General features: G+C 54.4%; 1 pseudogene; it reads right to left on the bottom strand.

Moving 5' to 3' along the window:
- LOC126936501 (guanylate cyclase 2D-like) overlaps window positions 1-10,326 on the bottom strand; it is a 63,443-nt pseudogene that overhangs the window by 8,777 nt on the left and 44,340 nt on the right.

Below are 10,326 nucleotides of genomic sequence, written 5' to 3' on the forward strand. Positions count from 1 at the left end.
CTGGGGAGTTGGATGTGGTTTTAGTTTCTGTCAAAGTGAAGAGTGTGGGCTCATGGTGGACACATGGGAAGAACAGAGACTGCCCCCATGGCCAGCTCCCACCAGCCCATGTCTGTAATAACAATTCTGAAAATATGCTGAGAGGATATTGTGATATTCCTCAAGCTGGAAGGATTTTGTACCCGGACACAAAAGTGATGGGGAAGGTTATCTCTAGCCCGCTGGTTCCAGGCCTTAATGGGTAATTAAAACTACTGATAGGAATACTTTTTTAGAATAAAAACCCTCTAGGTTGAAATTGGGGATCTGAAGGACAAGATGGGCCAGGGCATAGGGATAGAAAGGGGCTGGGCAGCCAGGGGAGAGATCTGGCAGGGCCAGCTGGCGGGGGCTCCTCAGCAAAGGCCCTTGGCCATCAGTAGTGCACACTTGCTAAGTCGAAAAGTGACGTCGCAAGATCTGTGCTGCAGGTAGACTAGTGGTGGGAATAGAGGCAAGAGAGCAGCACGAAGCCTGGTGCCCTTGCTGTGCACCGAAGTCGGAGACCATAGTGACGGGCTGCGCAGGACTTGATGACTGATTGTGGAGGTGGTGGAGAGTTGTCATGAGAAGGACAGGGAAGAGAGGGCCATCACCTGTTTCTGCGCCAGGAGACTAGGCAGAGCAGTCAGGGTAACCTGTGGCTCACCAGGAAATGTGCACAGATCAGAGATGCTTCTCCTGTCTGTGGATGGGGTAGTCACACCTGCCTCCCAGGAGAGAGTGTGATAGGCCACAGGAGCCAGCATCCGGGAAAGAATGGTATCAAATGATCACCTATGCGTTATGTCATAGAAAATGTCAGTGTCTGGAGGCTGGACACATCCTGGACACATGCCAACTTGGGCCAGTCCTTTCCAGTGGGGAGGGGACCCTGAGATCTGCTGTTTCACATGCACAGGGGCCAGGTTCCATATCCTTGAGCCCACACTCTGCACGTTGACAGAGCCTAAAACCACATCCAGCTCCCCAGTGCGCCAGTGAGAAATAGAGAGCTGTTGAAGAACTCTCTCTGTGCTTCAGTCATTCAGGGAGGTTCCCCATGTGGGACTCCTCCGTGGGGTGCCCCATCACTCCGTGTATCCCCCTCCTCCCTCTCCCTGCTGAGCCCCGGGAGCCTGTGGGCTGGGGAGGGGTGGGGAGGAGTCCACGAGTCTCCAGGGTTGCCCGAGGGGCTCCTGGTTGACTCTGGAACAACTTGCCTGCCCCCTAGTGGATGGCTCAAAGAGTCTCTCAGGCCGCGGAAACCTGCGCTGGTCTTGATGGACTGGGGCCTCCAGCAAGAGGGACTTGTGCAAGGAAGTCCAGGTCACAGCCTACATGGGAGGTGGCATGGCCAGCCCTTGAGTAGGAGCCGGGCTTGGGTGTCCCACAGCCCCGGTGAACGCAGCAGCCCACTTGGCTAGTCAGTCTTCTCTCAGAGCCTCGTGTCCTCACGGCTTAATGAAGATGCAGGGTCCTGAGACAGTGCACACAGCAGGCGTTCAGTACATGTGTGGCCTTTCCCTCCAGCTCTGTGTCACTTCACCTCCCTCTTTGTGAGAGTGTAGACTCCACTCTGTCTTTTGAGCAAATCTGGATTGTCATGCACATGGATTTCCTTAAAGGGAGGCTCACCTGCCTCCACAGTGGCCTCCTTCACCTTCCCTGGTCTGTCATATTTCTTTCCCACTGAACTTTACTGGCCAGACACTGGGGTCACACAAACAGGGTTCAGACCCACCTTTGCCCTCCAGAAGCCCCCTTCTGCAGGGAGAGGCTGACACAAGACCATACCTAGAGTGTAGTCAGTGACGGACAGGGTGGCCCAGGGCTGAGGGGCCAGAGGAGGTACCCCTCCCACAGCACATTGGGGTGAAAGGGATTGTGTCAGGGAAGGCTTCCTGGAGGAATTGGCAGAGGAACAGAGATTTGGAGAGGAAGGAGTTAGCCAGGAGTGGGAAACAGGGAGCTGGGAAAGAGCCTCCAGGCCCGTACAGGGGTTGGAGGTGAGGGCGTCCATTGCAGCATGAGGGCAGTGGTGAGGGGAGGCAGGGCTGCAAGGGGAGCCATGAGCTGACATGCTGCCTGTGCCTGGTGTGCCGGGATCCCAGCTACGCATCAGATCAACCAAGCCCAGATGCAGAGAACAGCAGAGGAGAAACCAGGAAGGCGACCTCAGGGGCTGGCATTGCTGGAAGGGAGATTATGTATTAGACGCCTTTGGGCTAGTTAGTTCCTTAATTTGTTCATTCATCAATTCAGCTTTCTAGTACATGCCTCTTCCTGGGCATTGGACTGAAGGAAGGAACTAGATAAGGTCCCTCCTGTCAAGTGAGGGTCAGGCATGGCAGCTACTAATTCCATACCGAGGAGGATTGGGAAAGGGTTTCAGGAAGAGGTGGCATTTTAGCTAGACTTTGAAGGATGTAGAGGCATTCACCAGGTGTTGAAAAAGGGACAAGGTCATCTCGGTAGAGAAAATAACAAGAGCAAAGATGTAGCATCATGAGGGGTTTACAGAAGAGTAAGGAGTGTGTCATAGCCAAAGAGTTGGTTGTGTAGGGGGCAGATGAGGTGGGGCCAGCCTATGTAGGGCTAAAGTATTTGGACTTTTCTAAGGAGTCCATCCCAAAGTGTGCCCACCTGAAGAACCAGGGACCAAACAATTCCAGATCACCCAGCCCTGCAAGGACCTTCTGGAAGCCCATAGCTCCATCTGCCATAGCAAGAACCCAACCTCTAGAAATGTCCCCTTGCTGGGAATGTACTCCAAGGGACAGGTGAATGGTCACAGGCTGCTGAGGGGAAGGCAGGGGCCTTCATTGGCACCAGCTGGCATTGACTCATCATGTAAGCCATGACTTGGGGCTGTATCTCTGGGGTCCTGTCTGAACATGTCCATGGAAGCCCATGCGAATGCTGGGCTGGCTCCTCCTGAGGATTTCCTCAGCCTCACCTGAAAGGTGCTATCCTCATTCCTGTTCTGCAGAAGAGGAACTTGTGTGCTCACTGAGGCTGCCTCCCCTGGGAACCCTCCAGGGACCATTGCTGTTTTTCTGGGCTTTTGTAGCCCTGCATCACCACCTCAGATCGGAGACAGATGGGCTGACACATACAAGGCACTTCACCCTCGAAGCCTCCAGTTCCTCATCTGTAAAGTGCACAAATAACTCTCATTTTAGAGGGTGGGCATGGTTTAGTCAGTGTGCGTGAAGCACCTGCCACACACCTGGCACATAGCAGGTAGCAGGTAAATGGGGAATAAATGAGACATAAAGCCTCCCAGGAGGAAACGGCCAGCCCTGGACTGGGGCACGATGCAGGATCCAGGTGGGCATGGGCCTATCTTCCTTTGTCCCTAACTGATGGAGGAAGGTTGGAGAGAGGTGAGAACCCTGGTGTGTGTTGGGGGAATATGGTTTGGCTGCGTCCCCACCCAAAACTCGTCTCGAATTGTAATCTGAATTGCGTGTCAAGGGAGGGACCTGGTGGGAGGTGATTGGATCATGGGTGGGGGATTTCCCCAGGCCAGTCTCATGGTAGTGAGTGAGTTCTCATGAGATCTGATTGTTTGATAAGTGTTGGGCACTTCCGCCTTCTCTCTCTCTATCTCCCTGGACACCATGTAAGAGTTGCCTTGCTTCCTCTTTGCCTTCTGCCATGATTGTAAGTTTCCTGTGGCCTCCCCAGCCATGCAGAACTGTGAATCAATTAAACCTCTTTTGTTTATGAATTACCCAGTCTTAGGTAGTATCTTTATAGCAGTGTGAAAACGGACCAATGTAGGGAGTCTAGTTACATGCAGTATGTCAGCTTTGGAGCCAGAGTTTCCTCCTAGAGTCCTTAGGAGCCTCTAAGAACAGAGCTGACTCAGCCTCTCTCAGCAACGGCAGTTCAGGGAGTGAGCAGAGGGGCTAGAGCTGCTCCCACCATACAACCTTCCAGAGGGCCCAAGAGCACGAAGACCCATGGCTGAATCTAGTCACACCCTGACAAACAGCACACATGCACACAACAGGTACTTGGACACACATCACACATATGGGCACACATGGTATGCACACAGATACATGTGCCACTGCCTCAGATTTTGGGACAGGAGGGGATGTACCACTGCCCCAGATTTTGATGCTCAGACATGCTCAGACATATAACATACACAGTAAAACTGCATACATGTAGACACACCAAAGCCATAAATGCATATACACAGAAACACACGGACACATAAATGCACATATACATAGACAACGTGCACAGATGTCTACAGACGAGCACATACATGCAGACACAGACACAATGACAACCCACACATGTCCACAGGTACAGGCACAGGCTCACTGTCACTTGCCTGCAAAGGGCCCTTTGAGCTCCGGCGTCCACTTAAATATACAAGGTCACACAGATCTGTTCACCCACCCCACCCCCCCCAAGTCACATCTGCACTACACTTCTCAGTCGAGTGTGTGTTCACACGCACTGCCTCCTTGATCTAACAGCAGCCTCATAAGGCAGTTAGGGCAGGGGCCTGGGCCCTCCTGTGCAGTGAGGAACAGAAGGCCTAGAGGCACCAACAGACCAGCCTGGGCCACTCGGCGCCTGGCAGGTGTCTTAGTCAGCTTGGGCTGCTGTAACTGAGTAACACAGATTGGAGGGCTTCAACAATAGATATTTGCTTCTCACCGTTTTGGAGCTTGGAAGTCCCAGATCAAGTTGCCATCAGGGCCTGGTGTTGGTGAGGCCTCTCTTACAGGTTCACAGATGGCCCCTTGTTGCTGTGCTCTCCCTTGGTGGAAAGAGCTACCTCACTGGCCTCTTTTCACAAGGGCACTAATCCCGTTTGTGAGGGCTCCAGCCTTATAATCTCATCACCTCCCGAAGGTACCACCTCCTAAACCATCACATTGGGACTGGGGTTTTGACATAGGAATGTGGGCGGAGAACACAGGCCTTCAGTCCACAGCAGTGAGAAAGAGGAGTCCTGGTCGAGCTCTGGTCTCTTCCTGTCCAGCTGTGGTGCCAGGGCACGAATCCATGCATATGCTCATGGATGCTCACGGCAGACACACAGCTATGCACCCAGAGGGGCTTTAGGAGTCACCTAGACCACATGCTCATTTTACAGATGAAGAAACTGGAGCCCCAAGAGAAAATCCGTAGGCCTAAAGGGGGCCACCCAGAGGGCCTGTGGAGAAACCAGGGCCACATCTCTGTCCCTGTCCCCACAGCTGTACCACATGCACAGACATAATCACACACAAGCCATGGGCACATTCCACAGACACATGTGTGCAGATCCTCCCTGCTCAACACTCCTGCAGGCTCGCAGGGCCAGGTGTGGTGTTTCCACAGTCCTCTCATTTAACTCTCATGATGGTATGGGATGGAAGAGTAACCGGCTCTGTTTTGCATTTGAGCAAACTGAGGCATAGAAAGGTTAGGCCCAAAGTTGCACAGGTAGAGACAGGCAGTGGCATCTCCCAAAGCCAATTCTACATACATCATCACATCCTTACATACCTCTTTTTTCTTATATGTGCGTGCGCGTGCGTGCGCACACACACACACACACACACACATACGGGCACCCTGGCCTCTGTGGGCACAGCGGCCCTCAGGCAGAACATTTTCCCAACAACCACCAGTTCAGTTCAAAGTTTTTGTGCCAGTTCTCCCATCCTAAAGGGTCTTTTGAGGAAAGGATACATTTGTTTGGGGTTTAACCTGCCCGCTTGGTCCATGCCCCTCTCCCCTCAGTTTGGAAAATGAATTCCACGTGTGCCTGATCTTGCCTGCTCTGAAATCACCCGCGGATATTTGGTGAACACTCTTTGATGTTAGAAGCCAATTTAATAAGTTGGCTGTTGAGTTTTTTTTTTTTTCCTGTAAGACAGAACTCTCATCTCATTTTCCTGAGATCTGAGGAATTCTCACCTTCCCTCCTCCATCTTGAGTTTCTGAATTCCTGTGTCCCAAGGCCTGGACTCATGACACAGTGCTCACAAGACCCCCAAAGGTTTAGGCTGGCTTGGGGAGAAAGGCAGGGAAGGAGGCAGCGTACTTTGAGCATTTCCTAAGGGAAATGCGAACACAGGGCCAGGCCCTGTGTTAGAAGCTCTGAATCCTCTCAATGCCCCTTTTAGAGATGACAAAACAGATATGTCGCAAGTGGGAGGCCCAGCTGAGCCTGGAGCCCTTGTCTGCTGGGCTTCCCTTCCTCGTCCCAGCCTTGCTTCTGCCGGAAGCAGTTGTGCCACCTGGGGCAAATGACCTCCTCCCCCCTGGGCCTTGGGCCCTGCAGCTAGACAGTGGGCACGGGGCTCCTCAGGGTCTGCTCTCATGGTAATGAGCTCTCTGCATCAAAACCATTTGCTGAGAACAAAGCACCATGTGAAAGGAGGAGAGGGTTTCTATTTTTATTGTTTTTGTGTCGAGAGGCAAGTTCAGCTCTAGGATTCGTATGGGAATATTCGCATCAGTTACTATCACTCTGGGCACTTACGGTTTGGCCACCAGGGAGCTCAGCAAGGAAGTCTTTGAAGGAAGTGGAGCAGGGAGGGGAAGGGGGTATACACAGGAGGCTCCATGCTGGTGCAGGCACCTGCCCCACACCATTCTCCTCAGGGCCTGGCCAAGGTCTTCCGTGTCCTGACAGGCTTTGGCAAAGGCCACCTTGATTTCTTGGTTTATGAAGTCTTACCAAGGGTCTCTGGGGAAAAAGGAGAAACAAGAATCATAAAGCGACCACTGAAAGCCGCAGTCGTGGGTATTTACAGCCCCACCCTGCTGACGGGGCGCTCCTTTCACTTCCTTCGTGCTCCTGGGCCCCGAGCAGCCTGGCCGTGGGCACCTGCCCTACCTAGAACTTTAGGGATCTGAGGCTGGGAAAGGTGAAGTGTCTTCTCCAAGGCCGTGCCGTTGCTGACTCATCCTCAGGTGCGGCTTCAAGCACAGTGGCCTCCTAGGAGATAGGGAGTTACCCCAGCTTCCGCCCCTACTCAGGACATCATCTTGGGAGGTTGGGAGGCCATGGTGAGGGCTTCTGTGACTCCCAGATATTATACAGATCCAGGGTAGGGACCCTGGACTCCTGCACACTTCCCTTTTCTCACTTGCTGCCCACAGGTGCCGGGAACAGGGTGGAGCTGGGTCACTGCTGTTACCCAGAGAAGAAAGCCAGGCTCCGAGGGACAGCCAGGGTCTCACAGCAACCCGGCTGGCAGGGGAGGTTTTTGCACCTGTTTGGCGAGGGCAGAGAGAGGGGGCCACTGTGTGGAGTGTCTCTGTGATGTCTGGTGAAAAGTGCTTCCGTGGGTACTGCTGCTTGAGTCGGTGGCTACACCAAGACATGGTTACTGGGGTGGGGGGCCTTTGTCCCCTCCCCCAATCTCCACCAGCCTCCTCAAAATCCCCGGAGAGAAAGACAAATCACTTCTGCAGATATGGGAAATACATAAAGTGGGGATAAAAACACTTTTAGGAAACTTGGCTTCAAAAAAATAAAAATCAGATTATAACATACAGTGCAAGCAAAAATTTGATAACTGCTTTATAAATGTGGCTCCAAGACAAGTTCCCATCCAGCCTGTCCTGAGCCCCTCCTGCAGAGATTCTGTGTCTGTGTGTGTGTGTGTGTGTGTGTGTGTGTGTGTGTGTCTGTGCGTGTGTCTGTGACCTCATCTCTAGACAAGTAGAGGGGCATGTGGTGTTCCACACCCATGACAAGTGTGTGCACCCGGCGAGCTCACATGCAGGACTGGGGTGCAGAGACCCTCCCCTGCCTGCCTGGAGGTCTGGGAGGCTCCCATGTCAGGTGGTGCCCACTGTGACTTATCTCCGCCCTCCTCCCTCCCTCTGAGCCAAGAAGATGAAAACATTTCTGGCACTTTCTAAAGTTTCTGTCCAGGAGTGGAAAAGCCATCAGCTGAGGGGGCGTAGGATGACAAATGGCTGCCAGATCTGCAGGTTCCCGGTTCTGAGACAGGATGGGCGGGGTGAGGACTGGGAGCTGGGCTTTTCAGTAGTGCCTGAAAGGACAGACCAGGGCAGGGGACTTGATGGAAGGTGGCTGGTGTGTAGGAGACTCAAGAGGTCACATTCCCTGGGTGCTGAGCACCGATGGACAGATGTGCCAATGCCTCGGCAGTCCAGGATCTCCTGAGTCTTATGTGGGCAGGGCAAGCTCCGCCAACTGGCAAACAAGAAATGTCAGTAGTTACAAGTGCTGTGGAGGCCACCACACTGGGAAATGAGCTGGAGGGTGACAGCAGGGCCTGTCTAGAGTGTGTGACCTGTGCCACCTCCTGACTGAAGCAGCATTTGACTGAGACCAGGATGACAAAGGGCATTCCAGGTACAGGAACAGCAAGAGCAAGCGGCCGGAGGTAGGAAGAACACGGTGTGCTTTCGGGAGGAGGCCCATGAGCAGCTGGTGAGCAGCAGAAGGTGGCAGGAGAGGCCGGGCCGAGGGGCAGTCACTGGCTGGACAGCGCAGGGCCTTGGAGGCTGCATGAAAGGTTGCTTAGTCTCAGGGCGATGGGACGGCCCAGAAGGGTTAACAGCAGCAACCTGTCCTGTCCATCATGTCTGTGGCTTTTGTTATTGTTGTTGTTTTGAGACAGAGTCTTGCTCTGCTGCCCAGGCTGCAGTGCAGTGGCACGATCTCAGCTCACTGCAACCTCCACCTCCTGGGTTCAAGCGATTCTCCTGCCTCAGCCTCTCAAGTAGCTGGAATTACAGGCGCCCACCACACACCTGGCTAATTTTTGTGTTTTTAGTAAAGATGGGGTTTCTCCATGTTGGCCAGGCTGGTCTCCAACTCCTGACCTTAAGTGACCTGCCCGCCTTGGCCTCCCAAAGTGCTGGGATTACAGGCATGAGCCACCACGCCCGGCCCATGTTTGTGTTTTTAAAAGATAATTCTGGCTGCCGGGTAGAGATGAATGGAAGGGACCTGTCTAGGAGCCCTGCGGCGGGCCACCTGAGAGGGGTGGTGGCTTGGGCCAGGGTGGAGGCATGGAGGTGGAGAAGCCAGCCAGAGAAGGGATGGGTGATGGAGTGGGGGCTGCTAGGCACACACACATGCTGTGTGCAGGATCTGAGCCTGAGGCCTGGGTCGGGGCAAGGACGCCCACCTGCCTCCTCAGAGGCTCTGGAGGCTCCAGACTTGCTAATGGATGGGGGTAGGTGTGGAGATGCCAGGAGCCCGGGATGGTGTTGGGCTGTCTGACTGAGGATGTTGGAGGACCAGGTTTCAAGGGTTGCTGGAGCTTTGCAGTCTGTGGTGCTAAGAAGCCCCAGAAGGAATCATTGAGTGAGCAGCCAGAGCGACGGGAGCCTGGTGCCCAGTGGGGTGGGAGCTCGAGGTGTGTACTGGGTGTCGTTAGTGTCTGGGTAGCAAGGGAGGCCCCAAGAAGGGGAGGATGAGCTCGCGCCAGAGGAGAAGGCCAGGGAAGAAAGAGTTTTTAGGAAAAGGAGGGCAGCAGAGTGAACACTGCTAAGCAGTCAAGTTGGGAACTAAAACTGCCCCTGGATCTGGTGACATGGACAGAGGTCACTGGAGACCTTTCGAAGAGCCCTCTGGCCTGAGGGGGTGGAAGTCAGACTGTGGGGGCCGGGGAGGGAGTGGGAGGTGAGGAAGTGAAGTCAGCGGCAGCCGCCAGCTTCTGAGAAGTTGAGTTCTGAGTGGAGACGAGCAGTGGGGTGGGCGCTGGTAGGGAGGCAAGGCCAGAGGAGGGCTTACTCCTCAGGACACAGGGAGGAGAACAGGAGGAGAGGCCCTCCACGTAAGGGAAGGGAGAAGAGGACCATGGGGGAGCTGAGGACCGAGTCCAGCCGAAGAGCCCAACGGGCCCAGACAGGAGCAAGATCTGCCACACAACAGTCAGGGCCAGGCCTGAGCCCTGTGTTCACACCACGCTGCCTGCCCTGTGTTCACACCACACTGCCTGCCCTGTGTTCACACCACGCTGCCAGGCCTGAACCCTGTGTTCACACCACGCTGCCAGGCCTGCCCTGTGTTCACACCACGCTGCCTGCCTGAACCCTGTGTTCACACCACGCTGCCTGCCCTGCAGGCCATCCATCACTCTGCAAAGGAGGAGGGCCCCAGCCACGTGAATCCCTTTCCACCAGCACAAGCTGGTTCTCCCCGAGAGGCTGGTGTGTCCCTGTGAAAAGGGTGTCCCTGTGTGTCTGCACCCCAGGAGGCTCGCCGTCCTACACTGGCATCTGCCCACACACTCACTCTCTTTCCCTCCCTCCCTTGTTGGGAGCCCCTCGGGACCCTGATGTGTGTGTGGCAGG

The sequence above is a fragment of the Macaca thibetana genome, chromosome 14, assembly GCF_024542745.1.
Source record: "Macaca thibetana thibetana isolate TM-01 chromosome 14, ASM2454274v1, whole genome shotgun sequence".
Taxonomy (NCBI): Eukaryota; Metazoa; Chordata; class Mammalia; order Primates; family Cercopithecidae; genus Macaca; species Macaca thibetana.